This window comes from Lepidochelys olivacea (assembly GCF_965140295.1).
Source record: "Lepidochelys olivacea isolate rLepOli2 genome assembly, chromosome: 24".
Taxonomy (NCBI): Eukaryota; Metazoa; Chordata; order Testudines; family Cheloniidae; genus Lepidochelys; species Lepidochelys olivacea.
This window is the reverse complement of record NC_140434.1, coordinates 2,321,226-2,340,511: the sequence shown is the minus strand read 5'-3', so window position 1 is coordinate 2,340,511 and position 19,286 is coordinate 2,321,226. Positions and strand designations below refer to the sequence as shown.

At 40.7% G+C, this 19,286-nt stretch overlaps 2 long non-coding RNA genes across 2 annotated transcripts; one reads left to right on the top strand and one right to left on the bottom strand.

Moving 5' to 3' along the window:
• Nucleotides 1-1,638: 1,638 nt before the first annotated feature.
• Nucleotides 1,639-3,828, top strand: LOC311512542. Its single transcript, XR_014709471.1, has 2 exons — nucleotides 1,639-1,789; nucleotides 2,834-3,828. It is a non-coding gene; the product is annotated as an uncharacterized lncRNA (long non-coding RNA).
• A 12,309-nt stretch (nucleotides 3,829-16,137) lies between these two features.
• Nucleotides 16,138-18,232, bottom strand: LOC311512158. The gene is made up of 2 exons (XR_014709418.1): nucleotides 18,163-18,232; nucleotides 16,138-17,080 (listed from the first exon to the last, which is right to left on the bottom strand). It is a non-coding gene; the product is annotated as an uncharacterized lncRNA (long non-coding RNA).
• Nucleotides 18,233-19,286: the final 1,054 nt, after the last annotated feature.

Sequence of the window (19,286 nt, the reverse complement as noted above, 5' to 3'; positions counted from 1 at the left end):
TTTTAATTACATATTGAGATTTGCAATCGTACACCACGCACAAACAAGCTTGAAATTTACACAATGACCATTTTTGGACAATTATTATTTTTATTTATGAAGAAGGAAAACTTAAAGTGGATCAGAACCTTATCTAGCTGGTCATTGTTTTGGCTTAGATTGGAAGATGATTCCTACATAAGCTTGCCAAACAAAACAAAAAAATTAACGAAGCCACAAATAAGTCCCCATATGAATGATTCTCGTTTTAGTGACATATTAAGAGTCCAAGAATTCAAAGGGTCTAAGAGGGTTCAGGATCAATGGTAAATACATAGCACGGGTTGTCAAGACTTCTGTGTTTTATTTCTGATGCTGCCACTCGCTCTTTATGTGACCTTTACCTCAATGTGCCTTTGTTTATCTACAAATAAAACAGGGATGATATCACTCATGGAGGATGTTCTACTTCCTCAGAACTCAGCATCTCAAAGCACTTCACAACACTCATTAAGGTTTTTGGTGTTCAAAGTCTTGTATTACTAAGATATTAATAGTTGGTTACTGGAAAATGCCCTTGTTCTGAGTAATGGAGTCAATTTAAAAAATGTAGGTCAAGGTGACTCGTGTCATTCTTCTAATCAGGTTGTAATTTATAGTTCAAAATTTGGGACTTTCCATGGAAGAAGCTTTGCATTTTCTTTTATAATAGAAATTCCTTTTCAAAGGTTAAGAGCAGGAAATCAGCTGACATAAATCAGCACAGCTCCATAGAAACCAAGGATGTTCAGGGCATTTAAATCAAAATAAGGCTCTTCACCCTTGTCTGTTTAGAGGAAATTATGAATTATGGTATTACACTTTAAAAGTCATTCTCTTCCTGGTAGACAAGGTTTCTGCAAGTTATGACTCTCTTTGCTCTTGATGGTTGGAGATCCTGTTGTAGATGTTCCAGGGTTTATTACAAACCCTTTATAAAATCATTGCACTGCTTGTTTTCAACCACCACCATCCCTCACCTCAACCCAGGAGCAACTGTGCAACAGGCAGAAAGTCTTCCGCCATGATGACTGGTGACATCAGTGGAGGTGGATTATGAACTGAATTTCTAATCAACATGAGGGGAAATTTACCTCTGAGCAGAGGAGCAGCACAAAGGCTATAGAAAACTCAGGTCCCTGTTAAGACCTTTTTTTAAAGTTTAAGTGGTTCATAGTTCTGTACTGTCCTTTTCCTAGGGGAAAATCTCAAGTCAAAGGGCTGGATAAAAACCCACCCAGAGTAATGACTCCCATTGACTTCCAACAGGTGATAGTTCAGAAAACTTGGAGGTGCAGACTCTGAGAATGCACAGTGCTCCCTCACTCCTAGGAATTTCAGAAAGAACTGTGCAATGCTCCCAACAGATACCAGGATGGCTTACTAGGACCAAGCAGGATTCCTCTACAGGACAGCAGATTGTGCAACAGATACAGTTCTGACTATCCTTTTGATTCATTCCCATTGTAACTCCAACACAGCCACAAGGGTGAAACTATGATTGAATGGGTCCAATAAAACTTTTATGATGAAAGACACCTGTGGCGTATCGTGTGTGTCATACCATGTGAGGCTGAAAACAAAATAATCCTGAAAACAATTATATCAATTGAAGGAGTGATGTGCACAGAAAATATGTTTTGAAAGGGATTAAGATCTAAAGAAATAGGGTGTCTCCATTTCTCCCAGCAGTCTAAGTTACTGTATAAAAGTGCTCACGACTCAGGTTTCTTTAACCACATCTCTTGACTTCTCCTCCTCAGTGACCTGGGTAAGTCTGATTTGACTGAATTTGTCTATACCTAACGAGATGTCATGTTAGTGATGGTTTTAATTTAGAACTGAATCTTGCACATAACTCTGTGTTTATTGGCTATATGAAGGTTTTCTTCCATTTAAAAATTATAGTTAATAAGTTGCATGCTTTTGTGGAGTTTAGAAGTTTATGCTTCAATTTTAAGAGGTACATAGATGGACGTCTGGACTGATCCGGTATGGCAATTCCTAAATCCTTATGTGCCCTACAAGCAATTTTACCTGCAGATCTACAAATAGTGTAGGGGGGAGGGATAGCTCAGTGGTTTGAGCATTGGCCTGCTAAATCCAGGGTTGTGAGTTCAATCCTTGAGGGGGCCATTTAGGGATCGGGGCAAAAATCAGGGATTGGTCCTGCTTTGAGCAGGGGGTTGGACTAGATGACCTCCAGAGGTCCCTTCCAACCCTGATAGTCTATGTCTATGATAGGTTACCTTAGGTCCTTGATTCAGCTGAATAGGGCTGATTTCTACCTGCTCAGGATCTAGTTCTTAGTGTTTTATTTTGACAAAAGAATATTTTCCATTCATTCATTATCAAGTACTGCTGACACACAAGCTATAGAAGTCAAAGCACCACCCCGTGATTCTGGAGAGATGTGGTTTGCATGCTGAGACTAAGTCTTCACAAGAGAAATAATTTTAAAAATTTGTCCCTGCCTACTTTGTACGAACATTCTGTAAAAGGAATAAAATCCTTATGCATGCATGACAGAAATATTGTATATTCTATGTTTATTTATTCCAGTCAGTGCTCTTGAAACAAAGGAATTAAGAAAGGTTCAAAGGAATTAGGAGGGAGGCTAAGAGAGAGGGGAACAAGGGGACGAGGAAGAGGAAATAGGAGGCAAAATGTATCTAGGAACTGAGGGGCTAGATTATCATTTTCCTGTTCTGTCTTTCTCTCTATGTTCCCCATTACAATAGTAACTAAATTTTTCCTTTTCATTCTGTTGACTCTAATGCATTATATTGACTCTTTGCCCTGCTGTGTGTTTCAGGTTTACCTCCAACGCAGAAAGATGACTTACCACCCCCAAAAGATTTCTCACCACTGGGGCTGTGACCCTTGCAGTTACGGGAGCTGGGGCGGTTATAGAGGTCATTACAACTGCTATCAGCCATGGGGTTACTCTAGGCCATATGGATATGGGTGCAGCTATAACGATGGTTGCTACTACCCTTATTCTTCCCGATGGGGCCATGGCTATGGTGGCTATGGCTATGGTAGCCATGGCTATGGAAAGTGTTGGCCATGTTAAATACAGCAGGAATAGCTCTGGACCAAGGAACAAGCAGGAAACGAAAAGCAAGATACGATTCATGGCTGAGCTTATGGGCAATGGCTTTCGAAAATGCTGATTCCCACAACTCCCCTCAGAGCTGTGTGGGCTCAGCAGATCTGTACATTTGCCCCATATCTGTATTTTCCAAGTTACACTTTATGACTGTTACTTCTCATATTCTCTGCTTCTTCTTTCATTATCCAAAGGCCTGAATCTCAATTCCATGAAGGCCCCTTTAGGCCAATCTGACATTGTCAGTGAAAGGGGTCTTAAGGTTAGGACAAATAACATTTATACCCACTTGAAGGCTTCTTATAGAATAGTGCAAAGGGGTCTTACTGGCAAAAGACTATTATGCCTTGGTTGTTTAAGCCTTTTCCTGAATATATGTCATTTCTTTTTTCATTTAACTGTGCTAGAGAAAATGTATAATGGAGAAGCAGCTTAGTGCTCCACTAATATTGTGCTTTGTCTTATTTGACCCTGACTGGCATGAAACAAGTACATGAAAATAGTTGCAAACAGGACTTGATTATCAAACTCTACAGCGGCCATGAAGAAAAAACATCTGGTATGAAATGTATCATCATCGGTGATTCATTGCAGACTATCTCAAAAATCTGGAAATATATTCTTTCTTCTCCGCATTGTTTCTGTCTGTTCCCATGTACTCCTTTTCTTATTCACAGTAAACTTATTTTGCATCATAATATCTGTTTTCTGGATTTCCTTTTGGCTCCATTCCTTATTTACCAACCTTTGTGACCCAGATTCAGAGAGCTTTGAAGTCAATGTGAGAGAAGCACCTAAATACCCTTGTGAACCTGGGAGTGTGGGTAATCATTCACGCCTGTGCAGGAAGCCAGCACCTGTGCACTGCTTACGTCCCATTTGAGCCCTGTAGTGTGAAGAGAATCAGGTCTGGCAAGAGACTGTAAATCATAAGAGAGGCATTAGCCCTACTGTTCCCCTGTTTGTACCAGCTAAGCCAAATAGGGTGATGGGTATTCCTTCTCATTCAGAACAGCTAGACCTTTTCAGTTCAATATCAACTAATAGGAACTTGGTATATTCCAAACTGGCAATGCTAGGACTTAAACTGTTCTGCTGATTCCCTCCCATACTCCTGAGGTTAGAGAGCAGCCTGGTGTCCCCCAAGCCCCCGAGTTATTCCAACCTCACAATGTTGTTTAATTAAAAGTGTTTCAGAAATCTTAAGTATAATTGGGCTGTGACTATGTGGAATGGAGTTGCCCAACCCAAGCTTCCCCTTTTGTGGCACTATGTTCCCCCCCAACTGGGTGCCAATCAATCTACTTTTACAGGCCAGGGCAATGAAAAGACAAAACAAACAAATCCAAAGAAGTGTGTCTTCCTTAATAAAGCCCCAGGGCAGGATCACATGTAATAAAACAAAGGTCTTTAGCTCACGATCCAGGTTCAGATCCTGCAAAATAAAGGCTCTGTGCCTTCTCAGGCTAGCCATCCAGAGCTTAAGGGAGATCACCGCTTCTTCAAGGATATTCAGCTTCTTGTCTCCTCCCCCCTGCTCAGCTTCCTCCTGCTTTTTGAATAGTCATTAGGGCAGAGCGGGGAGTCTCCTAAATTGCTTCCAGGCTCTTCTGTTTTTGAGCTTCAGGCTGACCCTTAAAGGGGCAGTGCACTCTTTCACATACTTCCCCCTCTTTCGGGGACCTGTCCGTACACTCACCGAATGTCCCAATGTCTTCATCTATTCATAAGAAGAAGTCCATCTTCCAGTGGTGCTTTCCAGGGCTTTGTTCTACCTGAAAATGAAAGATCTGCAATGCTAAAGACCACTGGGTGAGATGGGCATGTGAGTCCATCACCTGGAGCTACCGCAAAGCTACATGATCCAGGACCAGTACAACAGGTGTCCCAAACTGGTAGTACCTCAGCACCTGCAGGCCCAAAGTATGCCCAAATATTCCTTTTTTGAGTCCTGTGGAATGTGTCTCTTTGTCCAGGAATTTTCTACCCAGATACAAGATGGAACCGTAGGGACAGGACTGTGTCTACAACTCAGTGTGAGGCATCAGGCTGCAAAATAAGTTGTAACAGGAAATGTACAGCAGGTTCTGTCCATTTGCTGGATCAGAAAGAAGACCCCAAATCACTTCACACTCAGCCATTTTATATTAAAAGTCCTTTCTTTTTCTGCCAGTCTCTGGAAAACCCATTCTGAGCCACTCAATGCAAGCCTCGCCGGGGCGATACCTCTCTGGAGGTACAGTTGTGCATAATTTAACTTAATTTTTGACATTGAGAAGGGTTCAAAATGGGTGATTAGGATGGAAGCTCAGCATCAGTGGAGCAGGAGGATTGGAAATAGGAACAAATACTGAACCATAAACATGTGAACAATCATAATTTTCCTGCCCCATCTCTCACACTCTCTCTCTCCCTCTGTCTCTGCATAGACCTTGTTATAACAAAATTGGCCTTAAATCCTTTTCTTCCTCTGGCAGTTGCACCTTATGGTGACTTATTTTCTGTTGCGCATTTCAGGTTTACTCCCATCACAGAAAGATGTCTAGCTCCAGGAACCTGTGCAATGATGAACTCATTGTTCTTTGTCTTGATGTGTTCATAAACTGGACTGCAACAATTTCTAGATGTTTATGCTCTTTTTATGGATTCATGTGGAATGTTGCAAGGACAACTGACTAAATCCATTCTCCCCACAGAAAACATGTATTAATTAAGTAATGGAATCCAAATTTTTTTAATGTATTGTGCACCCACAGTACCGCTAACAATCATTCTTTTATAAAGTCATATACACTGACCACGAGGTACCGTGGCTTGGCGCAGCAGAAGCCATAAATAAATTAGTTACCTTTTTCTTTTTGAGGGTTCTCCATTCTCAGAAGATAGAAAATTTTCATTATCTTTTTCATTTTTTGACATAAACTGGAATTGTTTTGGGAGGGGGGTATATTAAAAGACCGAACGATGAATAGATATTATCGTGCTATAGGCTGGATGGATGGATAGTTTAGTTTAGGGAAGACTGGAAAGCATAATTTTTAGAAAAAATCGTGGCCTGTCACTTTGAGCAGGATATTGGGTGAGTAGGAGGTAAAGCTTACATTACTAATATCTTCCAGTTTCCCATGACATGAGAAATACCTCCCAGTTAGGGACAAGTATTTTATAGCATCAGCAGTGCCACAAGGTGAGCAAGAAATGTAAGTTCATATTTCCTTTCTGATATGGCACTGTACTTTAGGCCATCCAATAACAGGTGAGGAAATAATTTTCATTGCACTTAGAGCTCATATATTCTCTTCTGTATTCAAACTGTTGCATAAACCTTGATTAATTACTCCTAGTAGTAATTAATAGGTTCTGTACTTCATGAGAATCAGATATTGTGTATGGAAGAATCAGTTCTAAATTAAGACTATCATTAATGTGACACCTCAATAGTTATAACGAGACTGATTCGTGTCAGACTTATCCAGTTCACCAAAGAAAACAGGTCAAGAGAAGTGGTTAGAATAGCTCTGAGTCACTAGAACTTGTATATAATTTCTCAGTTCTTCTGGGACGATCTGAGACACCCTTTGATCTTAAGGTCCCTAGTAATTACAAAACAAATTCCGCTACACAGATCATTTTTTCAACTGATAAAACTGTATTCCCTCTGAGTTTATAATTGCTACTCTGTTCTCAAACTCACACAGTAGTTATGTCAGATATTGCAACAGCATGAAGTATCTTTGAGGGAACATATTGTGTTGCGTTTTGGGCAGGGATTGTATGTATGATTGTGTTCCACTCCTGAGGGGAGGGTATCACCAGGAACTAAAACACTGAGGGGTGATTAAGGTAAATTACTCATGATTGTAAACACCTCCAGAGAGGTATCATCCCGTGGGGAGGCTCGCATAAACTGGTTTACACCAGCTGAGGATCTCGCCCATACACTATGCAATGGAAGTTTATACAAAAGACAAACGTATAGCTGCTATTTAATGAAAATCACATAGCCCCAAATTCTCAGGCTAGAAATCATGACCTAATTAATGCATAGGAATAAGAAAAGTTGACATGCATTTTAAAGTGACCCTATTATCAAAACGTGTCTGTCTTCCAAGAATGAAAGTTATCATTATTATCATACAACACTTTGGACTTGTAAAATTGTAATGAGTATATGTGAAATACTTTGGTATCATGGTTTGAAGTAAATGGGATGAAATTCAATAAGGACAAATCCAAAATACCCCACTTAGCAAAGAACAATCAATTGCACATATACAAAATGGGAAACGTCTGCCTAGGAAGGAGTACTGCGGAAAGGGATCTGGGAGTCATAGTGGATCACAAGCTAAATATGAGTCACCAGTGTCACGCTGTTGCAAAAAAAGTGAACATCATTCTGGGATATATTACAACAGGAGTGTTGTAAGCAAGATATGAGAAGCAATTCTTCCACTCTACTGCATGCTGATAAGGCCTCAGCAGGAATATTGTGTCAAGTTCTGGGCACCACATTTCAGGAAAGATATCTACAAATTGGAGAAAGTTCAGAGAAGAGCAACAAAAATGATCAAAGGTCTAGAAAACATGACTTATGAGGAAAGATTGAAAAAATTGGGTTTGTTTAATCTGGAGACGAGAAGACTGAGGGGGGACATGATAACCGTTTTCAAGTACATAGAAGGTTATTACAAGGAGGAGGATGAAAAAATATTTTCGTTAGCCTCTGAGGATAGGTCAAGAAGCAATGGGCTTAACTTGCATCAAGGGAGATTTAGGCTGGACATTAAGGAAAGGGTAGTTAAGCACTGGAACAAATTTCTTCCACAAAGGGAGGCTGTGGAATCTCCGCCACTGGAGGTTTTTAAGAACAGATTAGATAAACACTTGTCAAGAATGGTCTAGTTCTTATTTTGTCCTGCCTTAAGTGCAGGGGACTGGACTGGATGATCTCTCGAGGTCCCGTCCCACCCTATACTTCTATGAATTCTGAGGAAGCCTCCCAACATCCAGCAGGAGTGTTGTTATCCTTACTGACAGGTTTCAGAGTAACAGCCGTGTTAGTCTGTATTCGCAAAAAGAAAAGGAGGACTTGTGGCACCTTAGAGACTAACCAATTTATTAGAGCATAAGCTTTCGTGAGCTACAGCTCACTTCCTCCTTACTATATATGTAAATAAACAGAGCCACGTTGTGTTGAAGGTCACACAAGGAGTCAGTTGCCGAAATAGAAATAAAAGACAATAATCCTGACAGCTCGTACCACATGTGACTCTCTGAGATGAACACGATTAGACTACATTACACGGTGACATTAGAAATGAGTGTTGTCTTATTAATAACATTTAGTATTTTTGGTTTATTAATACACAACTTCCATGATTTGAATGTTTACACAGACCGCATTGTGTTCTTGTTTTGCATGGCGAGCTTCTGACTGAATCATTTTCTGAGCCACATGTAAACAAAAACCAACTAGATAATATTCTGATCCACTTTCAATTTGCCTTCTTTACATGTGGAGCTCCCAATAGTACTCTAAAGGAATATGAAGTACATCAATTACATAGTTGTCCATTAGTGGTGTAGTATCATAATCTTCCATTTAGAATACAAATAAGAAGTTTGTGATAAAATGCGTATTTTGTACTCCTATGCAACATCCCACTCTCACTCCCCCCTCTTTGTCACACAGTGACTATAAAGCAAAACTTTAACTCCAACCTCAGATTTCCTCAAAACATTTCCCCATCTCTTCCAGCAACGAGGACCCTCGCCCTGTTCCACCTACATTAGCTGAGGTTGCTGTTAAGATTTATTTTATAGCATGCATCAGGAGGCCCAGTAAAGTCTCTGTGTTATTCTTTCTTGCTGTGGAAACACTTCCCTGTGGGGAGTCACAGTGTCCTACTACATATAAATAGTTTCAGGTAGCAGTACGTGGAGTAGCCTTTCCTCTTATCTCTGAATTCCCTTTCTGGGTCAGTGGTGGGGATTTACAATTCAGCATTCTTAAGAGACTTCCAGTGCAGTTTTTCTGATTTTAATTATGTATTGAGTTTTACAAGTGTACCCCACCCACATACAAGCTTAAAATTTATACTCAGGCCATTATTTGGGACAATTATTTTCATGTATGAAGGAAGCCAAGATAAATATGATCTCAACATGGTCTAGTTTGTCATTATTTAAGCACAGTTTGGAAAATGATTCCTCCAGAGACTAGCCAGACAAAAGCAAAACAAATCCATGAATGTGTCTTTGGGTGAATTAATCTCTTGCTAGTTTTCAGTATTGTGGTAGCTCTTATGGTACCCAAGGTATTAGATACACTAGGTGGGTGAAGTCATAGCTTTTGTAGGTGAAAGAGAAAAGCTTTTGAGCGTACACAGAGCTCTCCTTCTGTGTGAGCTCAAAAGCTTACAGAAGTTTGTCCAATAAAAGATATTACCTTACCCACCTTATCTCTTGCTAATGCCATATTTGGAAGCCAAGAATGTGAAGGGTCTAAGATGGTTGAGGATCAGTGACAGGTATGTAGCACAAGTAGTTAAAAATACTGCCTCTTATTTCGGACTTTGCTACCTGTTTTCTGCGTGACCTTCACCTCAATTTGCCTTTGTTTAATCTGTGTGTAAATCACGACTCCAGATATCAAGGCACTTCACAAACATTCATTAAGGTTGTTGATGTCCAAAGTGTTGGATTATTACGATGGTAATAGTTACTTACTGGAAGACACCTTTTTGATGAGTAATAGAGTCACTTTAAAAAATGCATGTCAAGGTCACTCATGTCATTCTCCTAATCTGGTCATGGTTTGTAGCTCACAGTTCCAGACTATTTGATTTTCATTAAAAAAATTGCATTTCCTTTTAGGATAAAAATTCCTTTTAAAGTTTAAGAGCAGGAGATGAGCCGGCATAAATAAGTACAGTTCCACAGAATTCAAAGAGGTTCATGGCATTTGAATGAATATAAGGTTCTTCAATTTTGCCTCATTAGAGGACAGAGCCTTTAGGGAGAGAGGCTGTTACACTTTAAAAATCATTCTCGAAAGCTTTCTGCAAGCTGCAAGTCTTTCAGCATGCCCTAAAGTTGGTCAGACATAGAATTAATCTAATCTCATAACACAGCCTTGGCCAAGAAAGCCATATCTCCATCTTTCCTGTGTTTCATCTGAAGCTTTATCATCTGCATTTTCTTGCAAAACGAGAATTGTCTTGGCTGTTGTTGGAGGGAGAATATGTTAATGATATCGGAAATGTTCCAGGATTGATCTCAAAGCCTTTATAAAATATTGAATGCTTTTTATCGCCCACCACCATCCCTCACCTCAACCCAAGACAACCTTACAATAGGCAGCACCGGGAGCTTCTGCCATCATGACCATCCTCATCCCACAGCATTGGTGACATAACTGGAGGTGGATTATGAACTAAATATCTAATCAATGTATGGGGAAATTCACCCCTGTGCAGAGGACTAGCACAAAGGCTTATTCAACTCTTAGGTCCCACTTAAGACCTATTTTGAAAGCTGAAATGGAACCTCAGTGGTTCATAAACCTTTTACTATCTTTCTTCCAGGGGGAATTTTCAAGTCATAGAGTCTGCGTCAAAACCCTCCCACACTAATGTCTCACATTGATTTCAATGGGCGTTAAATCTTGAAACTTGGGGTTACAGGTTCTGAGCAATCAGATTGCCCCCTCCCTCCTAGGAATTACAAGAACTGTACAATGCCCGCAATACATATCAGCATATCTTAGCAGGACCAAACTGGATTCCTCTGCAGGACAGCAGATTGTGCAACAGATACAGCCCTGAATCTCCTTGACAATCACTCTCATTGGAACTCCTAAGGAGGTCACTAGAATGATATTAGGCAGAAATGTGTCCCATAAAATTTTTAAAATGAAAGAAACCGGTGGGCTCGTATGTGCATATTATACCCCCACGTGAGGCTGAAAACACAACAAATCTGAACACAGAAGAAAATAATTATATCAATTGGGGGAGTCATGTGCCCAGCAAAATATGTTTTGTAACTAATTAAGACTTTGAGCAAAAGGATGTCTCAGATTCTCCAGGCGGCCTAAGAAACTATATAAAAGCACTTGTGACTCAGGGTGCTTTAACCATTTCTCTTGACTTATTCTCCTTGGTGACTTTGGTAAGTCTGATTTGACTCTATTTTTCTATGGCTGTCAAGATGTCGTATTAGTGATGGTTTAATTTATGACTGAATCTTGCACATTACTCTCTGATTATTGGTTGTGTTCAGGGGCTTTACCATTGAAAAAATATTAAGTTGCAGGCATTGGTGGATTCATGGTTTAGAAGTTAAGGCTACAATCTTGAGAGGTACACAGGAATTTGAGACGCTAGGTCCTCTTTATTTTCATTAAGAATAAAGTGTTCAAATCCCTTTGATAGATTTGAAAAATCTCAGACCCAACTTTTCAGTTAGTGGGGTTAGGAAGAAACTCCCCCAGTTTATTTCCTAATAGAACACTTATGTGTTTTTCTACTTTATTCTGTGGCATCTGGTACCGAACATTATTTGAGACTGATTATTCTGATCTGATCCAGAAGGGCAATTTCTATGTTCTTCTGTGCACTAGGACCATACTAAGATGCAGAGCCACAACTGGTGTAATGTAGCTTTACTCCATTGAACTCAGTTGAACAGGGCTGATTTCTACTGGCTGAAGATCTGGTTCTTATTGTTTTCTTTTGACAAAAGAATATTGTTCATTGTTGCTGTCTCACCATCTTCAGAAGCCAAAGCTCTGATTCTGGAGAGAACTAGTCTCTCTGCTAAGCTTAAATCCTCCAAAGAAGCTAACCTTAACAGATTTTCCCCTGCCATGCTAAACATTTTATAAAAAAGAATCAAAATCCCATGTGCATGACAGAAATACTCTTATTGTATGTTTATTTATTCCAGACAGTGTTGTTAGGATAAAGGCACTGAGAATGGTTTAAAGGGGTTGGATAAGAGGGAGGCTAAGAGAGAGGGGAGCAAGAGGGCTAGAAGAAGGAACCGGGAGGCAATAGGTAGCCAGGAAAAGAGGGTCTAGGTCATCATTTCCCTGCTCCATTTCTATTTCTTTCTATCTCCCTGGCCGGCAATACAACAGTAACTGAGTTTGACCCTTATTATTCCACTGGCCCTAGCGCATTGTGTTGACTCTTTTCCCTGCTGTGTGTTTCAGGTTAACCTCCAGTGCAGAAAGATGACTTTCGATGAACTCATGAATGATGAATTGTATTATAACCCCTACTGTTACCAGGGCTGGCATGGCTATAGAGGCCATTATGGCTGCTATAGGCCCTGGGGTTCCTGGAGGCCATACAGGTATGGGTGGGGCCATCAGTATGGTGGCCACTACCCTTACCAATGGGGCCATGGGTACGGCTATGGAAAGTTCTGGCCATGTTTAGCCGAGGAGCAATAGACCCAGAACAAGGAACAACCAGGAAAAGTCAAGTGAAATACGGAATCACAGCTGGGTTTATGGGCAATGGCTTTCAGAAATGCTGAGTGCGCACAACGCCCATGGGAGCTGTGAGTCTTTAGCACCTCCGTAAATCTCCCTGTATCTGCATTTCCCAGGTTACAGTTCATGACTGTTTCCTCTAATGCTTTCCATGCTCACTCTCCGCTGCTTCTATCATCATCTGAAGTCCTGAATTTCACTTCCATGAAGGCCCTTTTAGGCCACCCTGACACTGTAAATTAAGCAAGGGCCTTAAAGTTCAAAGAAATGACATTTAAACTCACTTGAAGACTCCTTACAGAGCAGTGCCCAAGGGTCTTTGTGTCAATGAGAATTAGGCCCTGGGTTTTCTAGGCTTTTCATGCATATGTACTCTTTGTCTCTGGCTCTAATTTTGCTACAGAAAATGTATGATGGAGAAGCAGCTTAGTGCTCTGCTCATATTGTGATTTCTCTCATCTGACCATGACTGGGATGAAACAAATACCTTGAAATGGTTACAAATAGGACTTGAATGTTTAACGCTACAGCTGCCATGAAGAAAGAAGAACATCTGGTGTGAAATGTCTCACCTTGGAACGGGTGATTCTTTGTTAACAATCTCAAAACCCTGGAAATAGATTCTTTTTATTTCTGTCTGTTTCCATGTGCTCCTCTTCTAATTCACATTAAACTGATTCTGCATCATAATATCAGTGTTCTGGTTTTCCTTTCTGCTCCATTCCTTATTTACCAACCCCTGTGGCCCAGATGCACAGAGCTACTTAGGTGCCTGACTCCCATTGTAGTCAATATGAGTGAAGCACCTAAATACCCTTGTGAATCTGGGCCGGTGGGCAACAATTCACTCCTGTGCAGACAGCCAGCACCTGTGCATTACTTGATTCCCACTTGAGCCCTGTAACATGAAGACAATCAGGTCCAGCAAGAGTCTGTAAATCAGAAGAGAGGTATTAGCCCTGCCATTCAATTCTTTGTACAAACTATCCCAAATAGGGGGTTAGCATTCCTTTTTATTCACTACAGCTAGATCTTTTCAGCCATGGTTCAAAGAGAAAATATATAGAAAACAATAGAAGTTCCTATATGCATTCTAAAAGCTTACCAGAGGTCACCCATCAGTCTTATGGGACTCTAGTAGGCCAAAGTCTTTCCAACTCGTCTGCTAATTTTGGGGGCCCCTGGGACACAAGTTCCTGTCCATTTGTTGGATCAGAAAGATGGCCCTGAGTCAGTTCACATTCAGCCTGTTGATATTAAAAATTCTTTCTTTGTCTATTGTTCTCTGGGAACCCCACTGTGAACCAGTCTATGCAAGCCTCCATGGGAGTGGCACCTCTTTGCAGGTGTTTACAATTGTGAGTAATTTACCTTAATCACCTCTCACTGTTCTAGTTCCCCCTTCAGTAGAAAGGTGCATCTATACAGTCCCTGGCCCACAGTGATACATAAACATTATACGGCATGTTCCCCCAATGCTAGTGTGTGAGGTTACAATATCTGTCACAATTTCTGTGTGAGTTTGAGAACGGAGTAGTAGTCACACACACAGACAAAATACAATTGTATCAGCTAAAAGAGCGACCTGTGCAGCAGAATTTGTTTTGTAATTAATAGGGACCTCAAGATCAAAGGGTGTCTCAGATCCTACAGAAGAACTGAGAAATTGTATATAAGTTCTAGTGACTCAGAGCTTGTCTAACCACTTCTCTTGACCTGTTTTCTTTGGTGAACTGGATAAGTCTGACATGAATCAGCCTTGTTATAACTATTGAGGTGTCACATTAATGATAGTCTTAATTTAGGACTGATTCTTCCATACACAATATCTGATTCTCATGAAGTACAGAACCTACTGTGGGACCCTGGACAAATCGCATCTCCCTTCTGTGCTTCAACAGCTGTAAAATTGGAATAGAGGTAGTCACTTGCCTTTTAGGCAAGGTGTAAGGAGTAATTAATCAAGGTTTATGCAGCAGTTTGAATACATAAGAGAATATATGAGCTCTAAGTGCAATGAAAATTATTTCCTCACCTGTTATTGGATGGCCTAAAGTACAGTGCCATATCGGAAAGGAAATATGAACTTACATTTCTTGCTCACCTTGTGGCACTGCTGATGCTATAAAATACTTGTCCCTAACTGTGAGGTATCTCTCATGTCATGGGAAACTGGAAGATATTAGTAATGTAAGCTTTACCTCCTACTCACCCAATATCCTGCTCAAAGTGACAGGCCACGATTTTTTCTAAAAAATATCCTTTCCGGTCTTCCCTAAACTAAACTATGCAGTCTCTAGCTCAATAATAACTATTGAGCTTTTTGTCTTTTAACATCCCTCCTCCCTCCAATGTCCATGTTGATGTCAAAAAATCAAAAACATAATCAATGAAAAAATTCTATCTGTCGAGAACCCCACACATTTAAAAGGTAATTGATTCATTTGTGGTTCCTGCCATGTCAAGCCATGGTACCTCAGGTCAGTTTATAAAAACAATGTTCATTAGCAGGACTGTGGGTACACACTATCTTGAAACCTCCTGGATTTCATTACTGAACTAAAACACAAATTCTGTTGGGAGAATGGACTTAGCTGTGTTTGCTACATGTCTCTTGAGTCCATTTTTATCATGTCTTTTGATTCTCACATAAAAGACTAGAAATTGCTGCAGGGCAGGCTATGAACACATCAGTACAAACAACTGAATGCATCTGATGAAGTGGGCTTTAGCCCACGAAAGCTTATGCTCAAATAAATGTGTTAGTCTCTAAGGTGCCACAAGTACTCCTCGTTCTTTCCGCTGATACAGACTAACACGGCCGCTGCTCTGAAATGCTTTAAGGGTTAGTTGGTGTTTTATTGGTGGATCAAAATCCAGAATCTTAATATGAAGCTGAATGACATGGCATTGCCCTGGATCTTGAATGGTCATCTAAAGGAGTGCAAAGTGAATGTTGGATATCAGAACTTGTAGAGTTTACTTCCATGATTGTCTGCTTCTAACCAGATTCTAATCTCTACATGTCACTGAGGGATAGGGGTAATACCTTACCTATGATTTACAGACTCTTGCCAGGCCTGATGGTTTTTGCACTACAGGGCTCGAATGAGATTTAAGAATATAAGAATGGCCCTACTGGGTCAGACCATAGGTCCATCTGGCCCAGTATCCTGTCTTCCGACAGTGGCCAGTGCCAGGTGCCCCAGAGGGAATGAACAGAACAGGTAAGCATCAAGTGAATCATCCCCTGTTGCTCATTCCCAGCTTCCAGCAAACAGAGGCTAGAGTCACCATTCCTGCCCATCCTGGCTTAAAGAGGGAACAGGCTCTGGCGGCCTGCAAAAGAGTGAATTTTTACCCACACTCCCAAATTCACAAGGGTATTTAGGTGCCTCTCTCACATTGGTTTCAATGTGCTAAGTAGCTAAGTAGCTTTGTGAATCTAGGCCACAGAGACTGACAAATAAGGAATGAAGCAGAAAGGAAAACCAGAAACCTGATATTATGATGCAGAATCAGTTTAATGTGAATTAGAAGAGGAGCACATGGAAACAGACAGAAATAAAAAGAATCTATTTCCAGGGTTTCGAGATAGTTAACAATGAATCACCCCTCCAAGATGAGACATTTCACACCAGATGTTCTTCTTTCTTCATGGCAGTTGTAGCGTTAGACATTCAAGTCCTGTTTGTAACCATTTTAAAGTACTTGTTTCATCCCAATCACGGTTAAATGAGACAAAGTACAATATGAGCAGAGCACTAAGCAACTTCTCCATGATACATTTTCTGTAGCAAAATTAAAGCCAGAAACAAAAAGTACATATTCACGAAAGGGCTAGAAAACCCAGGGCCTAATTCTCATTGACACAAAGATCCTTGTACACTGCTCTGTAAGGAGCATTCAAGTGAGTGTAAATGTTATTTCTGCCAATCTTAAGGCCCTTGCTTCATTTACACTATCAGAGTGGCATAAAGGAGTCTGCATGGACTTGAGATTCAGGCCCTCGGAGAATTATAGAGGCAGATAGTACAGAAGGCATTTGAAGAAAGAGTCATAAAATGTAACCTGGGAAATACAGATATGGGGTAGTTTTATAGAGTTACTAGGCACTCACAGCTCTCATTGGAGTCATGGGTGCTCAGCCATGAATCCACATCTTGCTTTTCATATCCTTGTTGTTCCTTGTTCCTGGGCTATTCCTGCTGGGTTTAACAGGGCCAACGTTTTCCATAGGGGTACCAATGACCCCATCGGGAAGAGTAAGGGTAGTAGCAATCGTAACCGTGGCCCCACCCCAACCTGGATTGCCTCCCATAACCCCATGGCCTCCCGCAGCCGTAATGGCCCCTGGAACCGTGCCAGCACCCGTGACTCCAGGGGTTATAAAACAATTCCTCATTAATGCTTTCATCGAAAGTCATCTTTCTGCACTGGAGGTAAACCTAAAACAAACAGCAGGGAAAAGAGTCAACACAATGCGCTAGGGCCAGTGGAATAAAAGACTGAATGCTCAGTTATTACTGTGTTGGAGGCCATGGAGAGAGAGAGACAGAGTGAGATGGAACAGAGAAATTATGACCTAGACCCTCAATTCCTGGCTATATATTCCCTCCCATTCCCTCCTTCTAATAGTCTTCCTTCACTCATTCTTAGCCTCCTTCTTAACCAACCCCTTTAATTCTCTCTCAGTCCCTTTATCTGAAAAATACTGATGGCAAAGTAAATATGGGCTACAAACTCTTGCTATCACGCATTGTATTCTCTTTTACAGATGGTTGGGGCAAAGTCTGGCTGGACAAAGGTAATCATGTTCGTGTCTTTGGGAGGATTTAACCTCAGCATGGAGACGAGTTCTCTCTAGAACCAGAACATGGCGCTTTGGCTTCTAAAGCTTGTGAGTCAGAGATACTTGCTAATGAATGAATGGACAATAGTCATTTCCCAAGGAAACACACGAAGGAACAGATCTTGAGCTGGATTAAATCAGCTCAGTTACAGACTTCAGTGGAGCTTTGCTAACCTACACCAGTCTAAGATGTGCCTCTGAAATTCTTAGTTGCACACAAGAATATAATAATTGTCACACTATGTCAGACCGGTGGGCCATTTAATCCATTATACTGTCTCAGGGTGTTGAGTATCAACCATTTACCAATGAAGTAAAAGAGGAGTGCGTTAGTCATTTGTGGATGGAAGTGGAAAAGCTTCTTCCCCAAACCTCCTAGCTAATACTGGGTTGGAGATTATTCAAAGCTACCAAAGGGATTCCAATTCCCTATTTTCAATTAAGATTCGTAGGAATTGGGTGTCAGAAATATATATGTTGCTCTGAAAATCCCACCATTAACTTCTAAAGCATGAATCCACCAAAGTCTGCTACTTAAAAACTGTGAAAAAATATGGAAAAACTCCTTAGCACTGCTAAAAATCACAGAGTCTAGTTGAAAAATTCAGTCCTAAATTAAAACCATTACTAATGTGACACCTCAATAGATAAAGAAAGATTGATTCAAATCAGACTTACCCAATTCACCAAGGAAACAAAGTCAAGAGAAGTGGTTAGAAGAGCTGGACTCACAAGAGCTTTTATACTGTTTATCTTACCACATGGAGAACTGAGACATCATTGTGCATCAGGTCTTTATTAGTTACAAAACAAATTTTGTTGCACATGTCACTCTTTTAATTGATATAATTGTTTTCCTCAGTGCTTGTGGTTATTAATCTCTCCTTAAACTCACATGGAATAATGTGCACATTACACCCAGCAGGAATCAATTGTACTAAATATTTTATGGATGAACTGTATTCCTGGTCTCATTCTCCTGACTTCCCTGACATTACACTGAGAATGAATCTGAAGGAAATTCAGAGCCAGATCTGTGCATCAGTATCATGTATAGGAATCCAATCTGGTCCTTGAAATCCATGCTGGTATTGGTTAGGGATATTTTGGCATTTGCCCACTGTAATTCTTTAGACTCAATCAGCCTTCATTCTGCATACTCAGCACATCCACCCATAATGCAGCTGAACCAACGCCCATGGAAATGAATGGGTAGCTAATCCATTGACTTCAGTGGGCTGTTCATGAAGCCATATGGCTTGAAATTAACCCTGGCAGAGGGGCAATACAAGAGCTATAAACCCCATAAGTCCCACTTACACATTCAAAAATAGCTCTTCTCACACTCCTAAGTTTGCATAAGCTTTTGTGCTGCCCCTCTGCCCTGGGGTGAATTTCACCTTACGGTGATTAGAAATACAGCTCTCAATAGAGCTCCAGGTATGTCACCAATGGTGTGGAATTAGCATGATCACCACGGCAGAGCCGCACAAAGCTGTTTATTGCGGGGTTGCTCATTGTTCACACCGAGGGTTGGTGGGGCAGTGTTTTATACAATCTTTGAGTTATAACTTTGACTCTGTATGGCCTCAGAAAATGCAGAAAATGAGAAAATGCAGCTGAGGTAGCCCACGAGAAGCACAGGAGAGATGGCAAAAAGGGAGCATTGGCCAAGTAGGAGATGGCAGTGGGATAAGATTAGGCTAATGCAGACTCAGACCAGCCAAAAGTCATGCTTCCAGATCCTTCTCTTGTATAAAGAGTTCCACCTATAATCCTTGCAGCATTCTATATGCTCCAGT